The sequence below is a fragment of the Podarcis bocagei genome, assembly GCF_964188305.1.
Source record: "Podarcis bocagei genome assembly, chromosome: 2".
Lineage (NCBI taxonomy): Eukaryota > Metazoa > Chordata > Lepidosauria > Squamata > Lacertidae > Podarcis > Podarcis bocagei.
The window spans coordinates 3,580,590-3,600,825 of record NC_138126.1 but is presented as its reverse complement, the minus strand read 5'-3'; the positions used below and the strand labels follow the sequence as shown (position 1 = coordinate 3,600,825).

The window sequence follows — 20,236 nt, the reverse complement described above, 5'->3', positions numbered from 1 at the left end:
TATAAGAACTGCTTTAGTGTTGATATTCACTTGTAATTTCTCTTAAAATATTAATTATGTTCCTTGTATTGTCAGACAAATGTCTGCCCGGGAGAAAGCCCGCTTGATCTTTATGAATTTCTTCTGCTAACACCTTTATTAATCTTTTAGCCAAAATATCTGCAAAAATTTTATAATCCACATTGAGCAAAGATATGGGGCAGTAGTTCTTAAACTGTGTCTTTTCAGATTCTATTTTTGGTATAAGTGTAATATAGGCTTCCTTCCACGACACTGGTGCCCTTTTCCCTTCCAATATTTCATTACAGACTTCCTTTAAAGGTTGAACTAGCCATTCTTTCATGGATCTATAATATCTTGAAGTCAAACCATCCGGTCCTGGTGATTTACCTAATTGCATGTTCTGAATGGCCCCTTCTACCTCCTGATCCGTTATTTTGTAGTTCAACATTAACTTGTTTTCTTGAGAGATTTTTTGTAATCCATTTATTTTCAAAAAGCAGTCAATGTCTATTTCTTTCTGCGTCTCTTGTGTATATAGTTGTTTAAAATACCTCTGGAAGCACTTTCTTATCTCCACTGGATTCTGTATATTCTTTCCTTCCACTTCCAAGTTTGTAATAGTATTGAGTTTTTGTCTATTTTTCATTTGCCAAGCCAGTAGTTCCCCGCATTTATTTGCCGATTCAAATGTCTTTTGTCTCATCTGTTTAATTTTCCATTCTATTTCCTGATTCATCAATTTTGTATATTGTACTTGGTATAGCTTTATCTCTTTCAGGATCTCCTGCAACTTTGGTTTCACTCTCAATTTCTTTTCTCCTTCCTTTATTTTCTCCAGAATTTTATCTTTTTTCTCATTTTGGAGCCTCTTCTTGATTGCATTCTGTTGTATCAAGAAACCTGTCATAACCGCTTTGCTTGCGTCCCAAATTACTCTTTTTTTCAACCGTAGTGTTCATATTTATCTCGAAATAGTCTCTCAAGATTTTTTGGGCCTTCTTGGTCACTTCTTCATTTCTAAACAAAGTGTCATTCATCCTCCATCTAAAGGAACCAATTGGTGTTAGTTTCATTTCCATCTTCACAGCATTATGGTCGGAACAAGTTTTAGGGCAAATTTCCACTTTTCTGATCTTTGGAGCCAGCCCTCTAGTTGCCCAGATTTGGTCAATTCTTGTCCATGTCATTTTAGCCTCAGAGAAGAAAGTTCCCTCTCTTCCCAGAGGGTTCTTCAATCTCCAAGTGTCAATTAAGTCCAAATTGTCAGTCATGTCAAAGAAAGTTTTTGGTAATCTTCCATCCTTGGTGACTACCTGTCTCTGTGCCTTATCCATATTTGTAGAAACCACTCCATTCACGTCCCCCATCAAAATTATATTGTAATCCATATAGTCCAATAGAGTCTCATGCAGCTTCTTAAAGAATTCCGATTTTCCCTCATTTGGTGCATAAATGCCTACAATTAGAAATTTCTCTCCTTGTGATTGAATTTCAATTGCCACAAGACTTCCTTGATCGTCTTTAAATATAAATTTCGGTGATAGGCTCTCCTTTGCATAGATTACTACTCCTCTTTTTTTAACTTTGTCTGATGAAATAAATTCTGGTCCCAATCTTTTATTACTCAGAATTTTCCTATGTAGCCTAGTCACATGTGTTTCTTGTAGCCAAATGAAGTCCAATTGTTCCTTTTTCAATAAATGAAAGACTCTGCGTCTTTTCTCGGGATAGTTACAACCATTAATGTTCCAGCTTAATATTTGCAGTGCCATGATGTGGTTACTTTGATTTTCCTCCAAGTGCACCCTGTAGTTGCTCTTCTTCTGTTGGTTTCACTAAATTGTCCAGTCCATAGGATAGGTTTGCTACATCCAGTATTGGTGATCCTTTTTCCAGCGCTTTTTGTTCTAGTCCTCTATCAAGTGGTCTTCTGTCCGATACTTCTGGCTTTTGCCCCAGCTCCTTCTGTAAATCGTCTCCGTGCTTGTCCAAAAATTTAGCTTTATCTTCCGCTGATTTTATCTTTATCTTCTTTCCTCTGAAATTGAAGGATAGGCCTTGGGGGAATTCCCAGCTGAAGTTAATTTTGTTCTTTCTCAATAAGCCAACCAGGTCACTGTAGTCCAACCTAAGATCCAAAAAATATTTCGGAATGTCCTTAAAGATCTCCACTCTTGACTGTAGTATTACCAGAGGGTTCTGATAGTGGCAGCCCAAAATTTTGTCTCTCTCTTCTTTAGATCGGAGGGTAATCAAACAGTCTCTTATTCTATTCTTCTCTTTCCTCCCTCCTCTTCCGAGTCTAAAGGCAGTCACAATTTTAAAATCATCTTGATCCAATTGCAAGTCCCAAAAATCAGCAAATTCCTGAGTAAGAAGGTCTATCAAACTGTCCTTCTCCACCTCCACATGAACATTTCCAATCTCTCCACCAAAGACCAAAAACCATGTGACACTCAGCCCACCATTATTCACCACCAGCTCTCCAGATGACACACTCCTCCCTAACATTACACTGCATCTTGTATTCTACTATTTTAAGATGTTACCCGCATTACTTTCCGTACTCCTTACATTTAAAGCGTTCCACCCATGTGAATTTGTAGATGAATTTTATAGTGCCCACTTCGACTGAAGCTCTTTCCACACTCTGTACATTTAAATGGTTTCTCCCCTGAGTTTGATGATGTGTTCTAAGGTTTTCACTTCAACTGAAGCTCTTTCCACACTCTATGCAGTCAAATGGTTTTTCCCGTGTGTTCGTTGATGTCGTTTACAGTGTCCACTATGACTGAAGCTCTTTCCACACTCTATACATTCAAATGGTTTTTCCCCTGTGTGAGTTCGTTGATGTTGTCTTAAGTGTCCACTTTGACTGAAGCTCTTCCCACACTCTATACATTTAAATGGTTTCTCCCCTGTGTGAGTTCGCTGATGTTTTCTAAGGGTTTCACTTAGATTGAAGCTCTTTCCACACTCTATACATTTAAATGGTTTTTCCCCTGTGTGAGTTTGATGATGTAGTCGAAGTTTCCCACTATCAGCGAAGCTCTTTCCACACTCTATACATTCAAATGGTTTTTCCCCTGTATGAGTTCGCTGATGTACTTTATAGTGTCCACTTTTATTGAAACTTTTACCACACTGCATACATTTAAACGGTTTCTCCCCTGTGTGAGTTTGATGATGTTGTTGAAGTTTCTCACTTTGACTGAAGCTCTTTCCACACGCTATACATTCAAATGGTTTCTCCATTGTGTGAGTTTGTTGATGTAGTCTATAGTGTCCACTTTGACTGAAACTCTTTCCACACTCTATGCATTTAAATGGTTTTTCCCCTGTGTGTGTTTGTTGGTGTACTCTATAGTGTCCACTTTGACTGAAGCTCTTTCCACACTCTATACATTCAAATGGTTTCTCCACTGTGTGAGTTTGTTGATGTAGTCTATAGTGTCCACTTTGACTGAAGCTCTTTCCACACTCTATACATTTAAATGGTTTTTCCCCTGTGTGAGTTCGCTGATGTTCTCTATAGTGTCCACTATCACTGAAGTTCTTTCCACACTCCATGCATCTGAATGGTTTCTCCGCTGTGTGAGTTAGATGATGCCGTTGAAGTTTCCAACTATCAGAGAAGCTCTTTCCACACTCTATACATCTGAATGGTTTCTCCCCTGTGTGAGTTCGCTGATGTATTCTAAGGTTTCCCCTTAGACTGAAGCTCTTTCCACACTCTATACATTCAAATGGTTTTTCCCCTGTGTGAGTTCGTTGATGTTGTCTTAAGTGTCCCCTTTGACTGAAGCTCTTTCCACACTCTATACATTCAAATGGTTTCTCCCCTGTGTGAGTTTGATGATGTCGTCGAAGTTTCCCACTATGAGAGAAGCTCTTTCCACACTCTATACATTCAAATGGTTTCTTCGTTATTCCTTTTGAATTTACAGATGGCCCCCCAGAATTCTTGCCTGTCTTCTCCATCGTCTGCTTCAGAGTACAGGGAAACAAAATCCTGTTGGTGTTTCAAGGGAGAGAACAAAGGAGTATGACACACATCAAGTTCAATTACCACTCATTCCAAATAATATTTATAATTATGATGTGCCACCTGACCTCGTTCCCGTTTTCTGACACTGGACTATCCTAGTGTAAATTCTCTGCCCAGGCCTCTCTCACTGTCCTTTCTCCATTTGCCTCACTCCTGGACGTACCTCCTCTATTTCAATGCGGAATCTGTGTCACACTGAAGAAGGTCGATATTAAACATCAATATATAACTGCACTTAATGGAAACTTCAGCCTTGGATATTTAGCACTGATTCATTCATAGGATGAAGCTATTAGTTTTATTGCTGAAGACACAAATTTATTCCTGAGATATCAAATACATTAATAGTATTATGTCTTGGGGTGTTGGGGCTGGGATAGTACCTCTCGTGGGGGACATATAGGGCTCCTTCTGGGATGAATGGTCCACCATTAATCCCCAACCTGTACTCTCACCTGTGGGTCCTAGAAGCTGTCAGCATGCAACAGCACACACAACCCAGGAAAAGCTTCGACAGGCCAACTAAACCAGTTGAGGATAATTGATGGGTCTCAATCCCTTGGTGAGTCGGGGACTTTCACTGCATGTGATGACAGGCTCTGGCACAATGAGCAGACGAGACCAATTGTGACTCCAACAGTCAAGCAGGTGGTTTATGCAAGTGCCGTAGAGGGAAGTGAGGGGCTCATCAACCTGGGAAGGGAGGCCAAGCAGCAGAAGAAAAACTCTGATCCTAAACCTCTGCTGCCTTGCGTGAATATCTTCAGGAAAAGAAGAGGCTAAGCAGTAAACCCTACACGAATCGGGAGTGACGTCCTTAAGACGATTGTGTTGGAGTGTTGTGGGTATCAAGGAGTTAACACTATGATAAGTGGAAATGCTGACTCAGTTCCATGTGGTGAGTCAGCATCCCAAGAGATGGGGCGCTGCCTAATTGGTCTATAGCCAGCTTGTATACAGAGGTATGCTTGACTTCTCCACAATGGCTTCTCCCCCGTATGTAGGAAGGCTGATTTATGGTACTTTATGATGCTGCAGGACTGCAGCTGGAATAAAGTTCTCCTTGCAACACAGCTGGACTCCTGAGTGCTTTATATGGAGCTTCTATCGGTCCTAATACATTGCAAGATGTTGGATGGAGTCCTTGTACGCCTCCTTCTGGTAACTCCTGGGACCAAGCTGGGGCCAAAAATATTGCTCTGCTTCCCTTTGGACCATATCAAGAAGGTTGAGAAGGTAGGGCTGCCATAGGTCTGCTCCCCCCCGGGAATCGAGCAGGATTTTCACAAGATCGGCAAAAGGTCCACCTAGACGTCTGGCAAGGCTACCGTTTCTTGCGAGGAGAACCAGAACTTACAGGGTTAAACAGTTCTGTGTGACGTCTCACATTCTGAGGCCTGGTTTTGTTCACATACGGGAATCCTTCTTTGCGTGTGAGTTACTTTTGCTTTTAGCTGTTGAGCCGGAGAGAATGTCTGCCAGATCTCCAGGGTGATTTATGATGATTTTTCTGTACATAATAAAGCCTTCTTAGATTAAGCAAGAAGCCTGTGTACAGATTGGGATTTATCACCCACACAAGGCAAAACCGCTGCTGCAATACTCCATTATATTCCGAAGATTTCTATGGTGGGAAACATCAGGAAAGCTCAAAAGCTGTTTTTGCGGGGGAGAATTTGTATTTTTAAAAAGCTCAACAACTCTGTCCGGATTTTTGCATTTTTAAACGGGGCCACCCTGCTGGAGAAGATGGCCTTGTCGTGTAGGCAGCCCAGGACATCCACACACACTGCCCTGTATTCTGCGGGGGTCACGTCTGTGCTTCTAACACCCCTGTTTGACTACAACCTCATGGAGACTCTACATTGTGTCTCGAGGCAGATGGATGTCAACAAAAGGGGGTGGAAGGAAAGAATGTGACTTTTGAGAGAGGAGGTACAATCAGAGATGCTTCCACCAGAAGAGAGTGTGAGGGGGGAAACCATCGTTAGATGACATTTAGGACCCCTGCCTCCATTTCTCAGCCTGAATTGTAACTCAGAATCTCGATTGTAACTCAGTTCAGAACCTTCAGATCTATTCCCTGGTTGGCCGTCTTCTGGAATATAAACCAGACCTCTTTGAGGGTATCATCAAAACCTTCATTTACTGTGGGCACCTTGGATTTGGAGTCTAGGTATCAATCATAATCCCTGAAAACGTGTCTCAGTAACCCTTGGTATCTATACCCACCTGGACCTCCCATGTGAGTCTGAGCCCCTAGGGGAATCCTCTATGCTGAGGTGCGGCACCTCTGGCCCTCCAGATGTGGCTGGACTCAAAGTACCATCAGCCCAAGCAAGGATGGCCAATGTCCAGGGATGATGGGAGTTCTACTGGAACAGCATCTGGAGGGACACACTTTCTCCATCTTCCTCCTCCTCTGAAAAAGCTAAATATCTGTATTGTTCCCTCCTTCCTCCGTGATGTGTAACATCTCCCTGATACACTCCAACCAACTGCACACATTCCCTAATCCTGCACCATTTACTTCCTGAGGCGGCTCCATTGTGTCCACCTTCTCAGAACCACCCACCATTTCAGTAGCAGTCCTTCAGTTCCCAGCTATTACTCCCCCCACCCTACGGAGGAATTATTCATCTGAATCCCAGGGGCTGGGAGTCCTGAGTGGGGAGACGGCTGTTGGCCCTGCTGGGGGGTTTCTCCTTGGCTGGTCCTTGTGAGAAGAGGATGATGGATGAGGTGGGCCCTGATCCTAATACAGCAGGACTTTTCTCATGTTCCCACAAAATGAAACGAGACCTACAAAGATACCATCTCCCAGGCAAGAGGAAGGACATACCTCTCAAAGTCTCTTTATTTTTCTGTTTCAAGGAAGGAGTTGAGCTCAGACTTGCAGATCAGATTCTCTCCTGTGTGGAATGAGTAAAATGGAAGTGCTATTTACGTGACTGGAAAAGTATTCAAAAATATTCATGTGTTGAAGAAAGTCTAACAAAGTAGCTGGTGTCCCGTTAAGGGCTAATAAAAGGTTTATGGTCTCAGCATTTGTGGGCTGCAGGCTGAGGATGTGGACTGTGGAGCAGGAAGACTCGCAATCTCCATTATCCTGAGAGTCTCTTTGTAGATTTTAGAATTCCTACCGCAATATCGGCTCCTGAAAAGTTACGGATGGAGAAACTTACACGGTTGCTGTAAACTATCACCTCACACACAAACTCTCACTCACATACAGTCTCTGAAGAAGTGTGCATGCACACGAAAGCTCATACCAAGAACTAACTTAGTTGGTCTTTAAGGTACTACTAGAAGGAATTTTTTTTTTGTTTTCACATACAGTCTGTAAATTTGGCAAGTTCCCAACCCTTTCCTGTAATACTGGCAATTCCAGGCCTGCTGATGCACAGCCCTGAGTGTAGAGCCTCCAGCCACAGGTATTGTCTACCATGGAAATGCCCCAGACTGGGACGGATTATGGATCTTGTTCAGTTTCGGTTTCAGTTTCTGTTAATTGGTTCTCGTGGGAAACTTGCAGATTCTAGCTTCACCAATTAACTCAAGCTGGTGTCAATTTACTCTTGGCAGAAAGCCCAGGTCTGCTTGACCTAGAAACTACTCACTCTGATTGGTTAACGAGCAGCACTCAACTCTGTTATCTAGGGATTGCTAGCACAGTTTGATGTGAGGTGTGTTAGGAGTTAGAAGTGCTGTGTATGGTTATGAGAGAGAGAAGGAGAGGATTTATTTTGCTTTTATTTGTATGCAGAAACTCTGCTGGTTTTATTTTTCCTTTTAATAAATCCTGTAAATAGTTATTCTGAGTCTAGCTGACTAGTCATTACCGCCGCAACTAGCTTCTTCGCTGTGCAGGAAAACTCTGCTACGTTTGGGCTAAAGCCAATAGGGCTATGCCTGACACTTCAAAGTTCCATGAGGTTATGGGCATTGTGCTGCCAGCCTGAGTTGCGGTGGTGTCAGCATCAACGGCGTTGGTTCCAGTAGTTCCAGAAGTTGTTGTTCTCTGGCTGGTTCCTGACCGTGGTGAGCTGGTGACGCAGCGGACACAAGGACAACAGCTGCAGCGTGTGAGTGCTGGGTGCTGTGGTTCCTGTTTTCTCTCTCGGTGGTCGTGAGTAGCTGGTTCCGGGTTCCAGGGACATCGCTCTCAAGATGGCCTCACAACCAGTTCAGATGGCTTTTGAGCGTCTGAATGACTCCAATTACTTGCTGTGGTCGGAACGCATGCAGGCAGTGCTGCAGAGGGATCGTCTCTGGCAGGTGGTGAGTAAGTTTCCTACGAAGCCTGATGATGAAGACCTCGATAAAGACCAAAGAGCAAGGGCCACAATTGTCTTGGGGCTGGAAGATTCCCAGTTGCCGTATGTGAGGGGAATCAAGACAGCTAGAGGTGTGTGGCAAGCACTTAAAGAACTCCATGTGCGTGAGACAGCGGTTTCCAAGCTGTTCATTCGCAAGGCATTGTACAAGGCAATGTTACAGCCTGGGGTTACAATGCAGGAACACCTACACAGTTTACAGTTAAAGTTTACTGCGCTACAGGAAAGAGACTGTGCATTAGACCAGCAGGAGAAGGTGGCTATTATTTTGAGTTCTCTCCCGGAAAGCTGGGATAATTTAGTTTTGTCTCTAGAAGGCATACAGGAGCGTGATTTATCAGTCAGTTACGTTACTGGGCGTTTGATTGAAGAATGGCAGAAGAGGCAAGAAAGGTCGTTGGCTGCAGAGGCTTCTACAGGTGGGCGGTTTGGAAGGAGTTCTCATGCCGTGCCAGAGGTGAAGCAAAAGCAGCGTACCGGTGAGGAGTCAGCGTTTGCTGTTAGGCGTTGTTTCCGATGTGGGTCTTCAGCGCATCTAAAACGACAATGTCCGGAGTTGGTCAAGTCTCAGTTGCCGGTGCAGGAGCAGAGACAAGATCAGCAGCAGCAGCAGCGGAAAAAGAAATTCTTCAAACAAAAACAGTCGGCTCAGCTGGTGACCGGCGAGGTCAAGATTGCTGATGAGAAACAAGCGGTCTGGGTGGTCGATTCGGGAGCGTCTCGCCACATCGTGAATTCAGATGAATTGTTTGTTTCCAAGAACTCAGCACAGCGCAGCCAAGTGGCTCTAGCAGACGGAAGTACTTCCGAAGTGATTTCAGGGGGCGCAGTTTTTGTTCCTTGTCTTCGTGAATGCCTGCAAAATGTACTTTGTGTGCCGTCATTAAGGAGCAATCTGATGTCTGTAGATTGTTTGCTGAAAGCTGGGTTTAAAGTGTATTTTGAAGGAGACAGTTGCATTATTAAGAAGGCTGGTGAGATTTTAGGCACTGCTAAGTCAGAGGGAGGCTTGTTTTGGCTTAAAGCAGGATCTCAAGTTGCAGCAGTAGTCAGTAAATCTCAGCCTGCAGTGAATAACAAAGCTATACATGACAACTGTGTGCACTTATTGCATAGGAAAATGGGGCATGCTTGCTGGAAAAGTGTACTAAAAATGTCTGAATTGGCTGATGGGGGTAATTTAAAGAGTTGTAACAAGTACCTTGATTGTAATGTCTGTAAAAAGGTTAAAACCCACAGAGTCTCTTACCCCAGAAGTGACAGAGTTAGTGAGTCACCGCTACAGCTGGTTCACATGGACGTAATTGGTCCATTTGCTGTAAGCAGGGGTGGATCGCGCTTTTCACTAACAATTGTGGATGACGCCACGCGTTATTCTTGGGTTTTTCCCATGAAGAATAAGGGTGACGTGTTCACTAAGTTTAAAGGCTGGGTGGCATCTGTGGAAAGATTTCTGTCTGTTAAACTCAGAAGGATTCAGACGGACAGAGGTGGCGAATTTATGTCAAATGCCTTTAAAGATTGGTTACAAAAGCGTGGCATTGGGCATAGAAAAACGAACGTTTTTCCCCCAGAGGAGAATGGCGTTGCAGAGCGAAAAAACAGATCTTTACAGGATATGATGTTTGCCATGCTTGATGATGCTGATTTACCCATGTCTTATTGGGGGGAGAGCATGCTCACCGCGTGTTATCTCCAAAATAGGCTCTTTCATCAAACAATAGGTACAACCCCGTACTTTAAATTGTTTCAGAAAAAACCTAAAATTGACCATTTGCATGTGTTTGGATCAAAAGCCTGGGTATTAATTCCGAAACAAATGAGAAAGAAGGGAGATCCTAAGACCAAACAGTTAGTGTTTGTGGGTTACCAGGAGCTGGGAAAAGGTTTTCGCTTTGCTGAAGGGACAAATGGCATTGTGATCTCCAGGAATGCCAGTTTTTGTGAACATAGTGGCTGGGAGAGACTACATGCCAATACTGAGGTTTGGTTTGAACCTTCCCAGGAGCTTCATGACTCTGAAGGTAGACACAGGGAGTCAGAGTCTGAGGGGGAGGAAAGTTCAGATAAGAGCTCTCAAGAAAGTGGAGTTAGCCAGAGCCCAGTTGCTAAGCAACAAAAGAAAGGTCATAGTTCTGAGGAGGAAAGTGGGTCAGAAGAAAAATTTTCTCCCAGAAGATCTAAAAGACAAAACAAAGGAGTGCCTCCAGTGCGTTTTTCCCCAGATACTGCAAATGTGTTTAGTGTAAGTGCAGAGCCCAAGAGTTTTCAGGAGGTGTTAAAGTTACCAAAAGAGGAGGCAGAGCGCTGGAAACAGGCAATGGAGGAAGAGATGTCCTCTCTGAATGAGCACAAGGTTTTTACACCAGTAGCAGCGCCTGAGGGGGCAAAGATTGTAGGCTGCAGGTGGGTGTACAAACTTAAACCTCTGGTGACAGGAGAGTACAAATACAAAGCTCGTTTAGTGGCTCAAGGATATTCTCAGAGGCCTGGAAAAGATTATGACGAGACTTTTTCCCCTACTGCTAAGGGGGACAGTGTAAGGCTGATTCTAACGCTTGGAGCAAAGAGAAAACTCCTGTTAAACCATTTTGATATCCAGACTGCATATTTACATGCACCAATATCAGAAGACCTGTATCTAGCCGAACCGCCTGGTTATGAGACAGGTTCCAATAGAGTGTTGAAATTAAACAAAGCTCTATATGGTCTCAAACAGGCTGCAAGATCTTGGAACAAATGTTTCCATGAGGCCTTAGTGTCATTTGGTTTCAAGCAGAGTACAGCTGACAATTGTGTTTATGTACGTGGTACAGGCAGTGATCAAGAGTTTTGTCTGATTTATGTAGATGATGTATTGTATGCCTGCAAAACAGATAAACAAACTAAAAGATTTGCCAAGCAATTGTCCAGTAAGTTCAAAGTGAAAGACTTAGGCCCGGTTAGGACATATCTAGGGTTGGAAGTGTGCTGGGCCCAAGATGGCAGCTGCCTAATTAGTCAGTAGAACAAAGTTAAACAACTACTGACTACATACAGGATGCAGGATTGCAAAGGGGCAGCGGTGCCTATGGATCCAGGTTTCATAAAAACACTTCACATAGATGAGAGTCCTGAATTTGAACACCCTGATGTATATCACTCTGTAATTGGAAGTTTATTGTATATAGCACAGTGGTCCAGACCTGATATTAGCTACGCAGTAGGCATATTAAGTAGATTGGTCTCAAAACCCACACTAAATGCCTGGAAAGGGGTAAAACAAGTTCTGAGGTATCTTAAACAGACAATTGGCTATATGTTACAATTAAATTCTTCAGAGGATGAAATGTTGAGTTGCTACTGTGATAGTGACTGGGGAAATTTGCCGGATAGAAAATCTGTCACAGGACTAGTCATAATGGTCGGTGGAGCTTTAATCAGCTGGCGGTCACGCAAGCAAGACGTTGTAAGTGTGTCACCAACAGAATCAGAGTACGCCGCATTGAGTGAATTGTGCAACGAGGTGATTTATTTCAAGCATTTGATGGCAGATTTAAATGTAAATTGTGGAGAACCAGTACAAGTTTACATTGATAATCAAGCTTGTATAACCTTAAGTAAAACAGAGGGTTTCAAATCGCGTTCCAAACATATCTCTGTAAAATACCAAAATGTACGTTGCTGTGTACAAGACAATGTAATCACCTGTACTTATGTATCAAGTGAAGAAAATGTAGCAGATGTGTTAACTAAACCATTGGCAAAGATAAAGAACAAGCGAATGTGCAAGGGTTTAGGTTTGCTGGAAAAATAATCTCCTACATAGGTGTATTTGGTGTTAATTGTTCAGCAGAATCTGTGAGGGGGTGTTCAGTTTCGGTTTCAGTTTCTGTTAATTGGTTCTCGTGGGAAACTTGCAGATTCTAGCTTCACCAATTAACTCAAGCTGGTGTCAATTTACTCTTGGCAGAAAGCCCAGGTCTGCTTGACCTAGAAACTACTCACTCTGATTGGTTAACGAGCAGCACTCAACTCTGTTATCTAGGGATTGCTAGCACAGTTTGATGTGAGGTGTGTTAGGAGTTAGAAGTGCTGTGTATGGTTATGAGAGAGAGAAGGAGAGGATTTATTTTGCTTTTATTTGTATGCAGAAACTCTGCTGGTTTTATTTTTCCTTTTAATAAATCCTGTAAATAGTTATTCTGAGTCTAGCTGACTAGTCATTACCGCCGCAACTAGCTTCTTCGCTGTGCAGGAAAACTCTGCTACGTTTGGGCTAAAGCCAATAGGGCTATGCCTGACACTTCAAAGTTCCATGAGATCTTTGGATGCAGATAGATTGTATCTCCGTTTGTAACCCACTCTGACATTGCCTACAAAAAATAAAAGTAATAGAAATGCCTTCTGGATATACTTATATATAAACCCTGAAAGCCTTTCTATAGCATCCTTCTGCCACATTGTTGAATTGGTATATATACATCATCAGCACCACCACCACTGATTAACCATGCAGTGGAAACACTTAAGGATGGGAGCCTGAGAGAGAGGAAGAGGTATCTGGCTACTTCCTGGGAGGGGCTTCCAGAAGCAAAGAGCTGCTTTGGAGAAGGCCTCCTCCTCCCTCCTCCCTCTAAGGACCTTCCAGCTTTTTCTCTCTTCTCCTCTCCAAGGTGGACCAAGGGTTTGACTATTTGGAAAACTCAGCAGTGGCCAGAGGATTGGAAAAGAACAGTCTGCATCCCAATCCCAAAGAAGGGCAGTGTCAAAGAATGCTCCAACTACCACACAATTGCACTCATTTCACACGCTAGCAAGCTTATGCTTAAAATTATACAAGGAAGGCTCAAGCAGTATGTGGACCGAGAACTGCAAGCTGTATTTAGAAGAAGCAGAGGAACTAGAGACTAAATTGCAAACATGCGCTGGATTATGGAGAAAGCTAGAGAGTTCCAGAAGGACATCTACTTCTGCTTCATTGACCAAGCAAAAGCCTTTGACTGTGTCGACCACAGCAAACTATGGCAAGTTCTTAAAGAAATGGGAGTGCCTGATCACCTCATCTGTCTCCTGAGAAATCTCTATGTGGGACAAGAAGCTACAGTTAGAACTGGATATGGAACAACTGATTGGTTCAAAATTGGGAAAGGAGTACAAGGCTGTTTATTGTCTCCCTGCTTATTTAACTTATATGCAGAATTCATCGTGCGAAAGGCAGGGCTGGATGAATCCCAAACCGGAATTAAGATTGCCGGAAGAATTATCAACCACCTCAGATATGCAAATGACACAACCTTGATTGATGGCAGAAAGTGAGGAGGAATTAAAGAACCTTTTAATGAGGGTGAAAGAGGAGAGTGCAAAATATGGTCTGAAGCTCAACATCCAAAAAACCAAGATCATGGCCACTGGTCCCATCACCTCCTGGCAAATCGAGTTGGACACGACTAAACAACAATAACAGCAATGCAGCCGAGGATCAGTGGGGAGAGGACTGAGCTTCCAGGGAGGAAAGGGTGAGGAAAATCAGTGGACCCCCGCCCCCCTTATCAGGCAGAGTGGGCAGAAGGGAGAAGCCAAGGCAGACCCACCACCAGAAATTCCTCCTCCAGCGCCCAAGGATGGAGACATCTCTCCAAAAGGAAGAGTCTTCCTCCCTCCCTCTCTGCTCTGCTGACCTTCTATACCCCAGGGATGCTGCCATTCCTCCCTCAGCCCCCCAACTTCCTCTGCCCTCCTCCCTCCGTCCCACAGTCTCCCCTGCGCCCAGAAAGCCCCTTGGCACCGCTCACCCCTCGCCCTCTGCGCCGCATCTCTCCCGGGCGCGCCAACCTCTCCATCCGGAGGGGCCTCCCAAGACGGAGATGGGGGGGGGGTCTCTATCCAGGCCTATTTCACTTCCTTTAACCCTTTCGTGGCCTCCGTCTCTCCCTCAAGGCGCAGGGATTCCTGCCAGCAGGAAACGGCAGAGGGCGGGGGGGCGTCGTGTTTGGGTCCTGGGTTCAAATCCAACCCTGCTTGGGGACGGGGGTCTTCGTGGGGACCCCCTTGGTGGGCATCACGTTTCAGTTCAGGCAAGAGAGCCCAGGGGTGCAGGGCAGTTCAGCGTCGCTTGAGCCCCCGGGGAAAAGAGACGCGTGTGGAGGGGAGGGCGCTGGAAAGGAGAGGGCAGCTGGATTGCATGGATCGGGGGCCTTGAGCACCTCCTGGACCCCCAGGGAAAAGAAACATGGGTGGGGGGGAGGGGCCGTAAGGAGATCCTGCCACGCAATCCCTGCAGGTGTTGGGCCCCCCCTTCGCAGCAGGATTGCGGGGATCGGAGCCCCTCCTTATGAGGCCCAGGAGGGGGGCTTTCTTGCGGGCAGGGGGGAAACTAGGCTGGATTTCCCCCGAGTCAAAGACCCGATTGGGGACCTTTGCGTCCCCACAAAGACATCCTCAACGGCGCCCTGCTGGAGGCGCCACCTGGTGCAAAAAAGCAACCCCCCCCCCGGCTAGCCCACCCCCCATAGCTATGGCTCTGTTTGCAGGAGGGGTCTCTGTCTTTCCCTCTTCCCCCTAAATCGCCCCCTTTCCCACGCAGCCTCTTTACCTCTTTGGCCTCTCTGGACCTCCGCCACCCTTGCTCGCTGTTCCGGGTTCCTTCCCCCGCAATAGAAAGCGGAGTAGGGGGGGGTGAGGGGAACTAGTCAACCCACACCCCTCCTCCCCTTCGGGAAACCTCCCACTTTCCACTTTGCCCCCCCCCTGGAAACTTCCGACCTAGAGACACTTCGGGTTCCTTGTCGCAGGCGCGCGCCTCTAGAGCTCCGTTGGCAGAGCAGCCCCTGCCTGTGTTGGGATGGAAACAGGAAGAGATGGCGCTGCCTTTGGCCTCCTGCTCTTGGGGCTCCGTCGGGAAAGGGCCCCCTCCTCCTCCCCCCAAGTCGCCTCTCTCCCCACAGCGGAATGTATAGAATGTGGGGTGGAAAGTCGAAATGCGGGCGGGAGCGGGTGGCTTGTTGTTTGTGTATGAGATGATGGATTTATGTTTCCCTCCACAGCAGGGTGGCAGCTGCACACTTATTCTTTCCTTATTTACTTTTGTTATTTTATCATTTCAATAGAGTTAAGTTGAGGGTCTTACGGAGACTCTTCCTGGGTCCTCAAAAAGGCCAGAAGAAGAAGAAAGGCATAATCCATGTCTGCTTAAGACTGGGCTAGGTAAACGGGAGGCAGTAATAAGACGCAGGGGCCGTGCTGATTTATTACAATTATTTGTATAGTTTAAATAATATACGTATATACAGATAGGTAGCCGTGTTGGTCTGCCATAGTCAAAATAAAAATTCCAGTGTATCTGAAGAAGTGTGCATGCACACGACAGCTCATACCAATAACTAACTTGGTCTTTAAGGTGCTACTGGAAGGAATTTTTATACGTATATACGTATGTGTGACTATTATTATTTATTTACACAATGAAACATCAACATAAAAATCTTCCCTAAGCTGGGTTGCCTTCATAAATATATATCAATATTTATTTGTTTTCCAATGATTGTTTTTCCTATGTCTTTAGCAGTTGTCTTCCAAAAAGAGATGGAAACCCAGGTTTGTGAAACCCTTGTGTACACAGTGGTCTTATTGCAGGAAGACTCCCCAGAAGCACGATTGAAGAATTAGTTCAATATTATTATTATTATTATTTTATTATTAAACCCAGCCATTCTGGGTGGCTTCCAACAAAATATTAAAAAATACATGAAAACATCAATCATTAAAACCTTCCTTAAACAGAGCTGCCTTCAGATGTCTTCTAAACGTCAGATAGTTGTTTATTTCTTTGATATATGATGGGAGGGCTTTCCACAGAGTGGGCGCCACTACTGAGACGGCCCTCTGCCCGGTTGCCTGTAACTTCGCTTCTCACAGTGAGGGAACCGCCAGAAGGCCCTCGGAGCTGGACATCATTGTCCTGGCAAAACGATGAGGGTGGAGATGCTCCTTCAGGTCTACTGGGCTGAGGCCTTTAAGGGTTTAAAGGTCAGCACCAACACTTTGAATTGTGCTCAAAAACATACTGGGAGCCAGTGTAGGTCTTTCAAGACTGGTATTGTTATGTGGTCTTGGCCGCTCCCAGTCACCTGTCTAGCTGCAGCATTCTGGATTAGTTGTCGTTTCCAGGTCACCTTCAAAGGTAGCCCCACGGAGAGCGCATTGCAGTAGTCCAAGCGGGAGATAACTAGAGCATGCACCACTCTGGTGAGACAGTCTGCGGGCAGGTAGGGTCTCAGCCTGCATACCAGAGGCAGCTGGTAGACACTGCCATGGACACAGAATTGACCTGTGCCTCCATGCAAAGCTGTGAGTCCAAAATGACTCCCAGGCTGCACAACTGGTCCTTCAGGGGCACAGTTGCCCCTTTCAGGACCAGGAATTCTCCAATCTAGCCTGCCCCGTCCCCCAAAACAGTGCATCTGTCTTGTCAGGATTCAACCTCAATCCGTTAGCCGCTATATATCCTGCAACTGCCTCCAGACACTCACACAGGACTTTCAGCACCTTTCACTGGTTCCGATTTGAAAGCGAGGTAGAACTGGGTATCATCCACATATTGATGAACACCCATCCCACCCCCTTGAAGATCTCTCCCAGCAGCATGTGGAAGAGGATGGAACCCTGTGACACCCCACAAGTGAGAGCCCAGGGGTCCAACACTCATCCCCCAAGACCACCTTCTGGATACGACCCAGGAGAAAGGAGTGGACCCACTGCGTAACAGTGCCGCCAGCTCCCAGTTCCTCTACACGTTCCAGGAGGTTGTTGTGGTCAATGGTATTAAAGGCCTCTGAGAAATCCAGCAGAACTTTTTATTGAGGGTGAAAGAGGAGAGCGCAAAAATATGGTCTGAAGCTCAACATCAAAAAAACGAAGATCATGACCACTGGTCCCATCACCTCCTGGCAAATAGAAGGGGAAGAAATTGAGGGAGTGAGAGATTTTACTTTCTTGGGCTCCATGATCACTGCAGATGGTGACAGCAGCCACAAAATTAAAAGACGCCTGCTTCTTGGGAGAAAAGCAATGACAAACCTAGACAGCATCTTAAAAAGCATTAACATTCCCACAGTTGTCCCTTAGCATTCCAAGTTTGGGACCTGCCTGAACATCTTTCCACATAATCATCATCCGTATGGTTTCTCCCCTGTGTCTGTTATTTGGGGGATAATTGGCTAGGAGCTTACAGTGAAGCATTTAACACACACATGAACATTTCCTCTTTTTTAAAATAATATTTAAGTTTTAAACAATACAATAGAGAAAAGAGACAACAACAACAGAAAAACAGAAAAAATAAAAACAATTAGACAAAAAATACACACACACACAAAAAATACAACGAACCTTCCATAACTTAACTTTCATTTACTTGTTTCTTTGACCTCCTCACACCTCCCTTTTTTGTATTCTACTTCAATTAGCTATTTCAGCAAATCCTTTCCATCTTTCCCATATTTTTTTCCATTAATTTATCTTAATATAACTTTACCTTTCCTTCTTTCCTTCAACAATCTATTTTTACTTAAATCCTTTATAATATTCTGCTAAAGTCACATAACTTCATTCCAGCCTCCTTCTAACAATCCTTAATTTTACTATATTTCTGTAAATAAACTTTAAATTTCTTCCAATCTTCTTCCACCAACTCTTCTCCCTGGTCTCAGATTCTGCCAGTCATTTCCGCCATTTCCATGAGGTCCATCACCTTCATCTGCCATTCTTCCTGAGTGGGTAGATCTTGTGTCTTCCAATACTTTGCGATGAGTATTCTTGCTGCTGTTGTGGCATACATAAAGGAAGTTCTGTCCTTCTTTGGCACCAATTGGCCGACCATGCCCAGGAGGAAGGCCTCTGGTTTCTTCAGAAAAGTATATTTAAATACCTTTTTTATTTCATTATAGATCATTTCCCAGAAGGTCTTGATCCTTGGGCATGTCCACCAAAGGTGAAAGAATGTACCTTCAGTCTCTTTACATTTCCAACATTTATTATCAGGCAAGTGGTAAATTTTTGCAAGCTTGACTGGTGTCATGTACCACCTATAGATCATTTTCATTATATTCTCTCTTAAGGCATTACATGCCGTGAATTTGATACCTGTGGTACATAACTGTTCCCAGTCAGCCATCATAATATGTCCCAACATCCTGTGCCCATTTAATCATAGCTGATTTCACCGTCTCATCCTGGGTGTTCCATTTCAACAGCAAGTTATACATTCTTGACAAATTCTTACTTTTGGGGTCTAACAGCTGTGTTTCCAATTTTGATTTTTCCACCTGAAAACCAATTTTTTAATCCAGATTATATGCCTCCATTATTTGATAATAATGGAGCCAATCACACACTTTGTTTTTTAGTTTTTCAAAACTCTGTAGTTTCAATCTATCTCCCTCTTGTTCCAATATTTCCCAATATTTCGGCCATTTGGCCTCCATATTGAGTTTTTTCTGAGCCTTCGCTTCCATTGGAGACAGCCACCTTGGAGTTTTATTTTCAAGCAAATCCTTATATCTTGTCCAAACATTAAACAAAGCTTTCCTGACAATATGATTTTTAAATGCTTTATGTGCTTTGACCTTATCATACCACAAATATGCATGCCATCCAAATACATTATTGAAACCTTCTAAGTCCAGCACGTCAGTGTTTTCAAGAAGCAACCATTCTCCCAGCCAGCAAAAAGCGGCTGATTCATAATAAAGTTTAAAGTCTGGCAGGGCAAATCCACCTCTTTCTTTAGCATCTGTTAATATCTTAAATTTTATTTGAGGTTTCTTGCCCTGCCAGACAAATCTAGAAATATCTCTCTGCCACTTCTTGAAACAATCCATTTTATCAATAATTTGCAATGCTTGAAACAAAAACAGCATTCTAGGCAATACATTCATTTTTATCGTAGCAATTCGGCCCAGCATTGATAACTTCAATTTGACCATATTTCTAAATCCTTTTTCACTTCCGTCCAACATTTTTCAGTTATCCTTAAATTCACATTTTTAGCTGTCATATTAACCCCTAACTATTTCACTTTCTTAACCAATGTTAATCCTGTCTCTTTCTGGAACCTCTCTCTCTCAATCCCTGTTAGGTTTTTCTCTAGCACCTTAGTTTTCATTTTGTTCAGCTTAAAACCTGCTACCTGGCCAAATTCTTGAATTACTTCCAGTACTCTTTTAGTGCTAGACTCTGGCTCCTGTAATGTCAATACCAAATCATCAGCAAATGCTTTCAAACTTGTACTGTTTAGCTCCGACTTGTATACCTTTAACCAATCGGTCCCTTCTAATCATATTTAAAAGGACCTCCAGGACCGATATGAAAAGCAATGGAGAGATTGGGCAACCTTGTCATGTTCCTTTCTCAATCTTAAATTCTTCTGTCACTACATTGTTCACAATTAACTTAGCCTTTTGTTCTGAATAAATTGCACCTATACTATTTTCAAACCCTTGACCAACCCCCATCCCTTGTAGATTTTTCTTCATGAAGCTCCAAGAAATGTTGTCAAAGGCTTTCTCCGCGTCCACAAATATAAGAACTGCTTTAGTGTTGATATTCACTTGTAATTTCTCTTAAAATATTAATTATGTTCCTTGTATTGTCAGACAAATGTCTGCCCGGGAGAAAGCCCGCTTGATCTTTATGAATTTCTTCTGCTAACACCTTTATTAATCTTTTAGCCAAAATATGTGCAAAAGTTTTATAATCCACATTGAGCAAAGATATGGGGCAGTAGTTCTTAAACTGTGTCTTTTCAGATTCTATTTTCGGTATAAGTGTAATATAGGCTTCCTTCCACAACACTGGTGCCCTTTTCCCT

At 43.8% G+C, this 20,236-nt stretch overlaps 1 protein-coding gene across 1 annotated transcript in view; it reads right to left on the bottom strand.

Moving 5' to 3' along the window:
- The window catches only part of LOC308580800 (uncharacterized protein), a 96,696-nt gene extending 82,485 nt beyond the window's left edge, over positions 1 to 14,211 (bottom strand). Inside the window, exon 1 of the mRNA XM_081182981.1 lies at positions 14,163 to 14,211. The gene's annotated coding sequence lies outside the window, so the exon portion shown is untranslated. The remainder of the gene's footprint in view (positions 1 to 14,162) is intronic.
- Between the last annotated feature and the right edge of the window lie 6,025 nt (positions 14,212 to 20,236).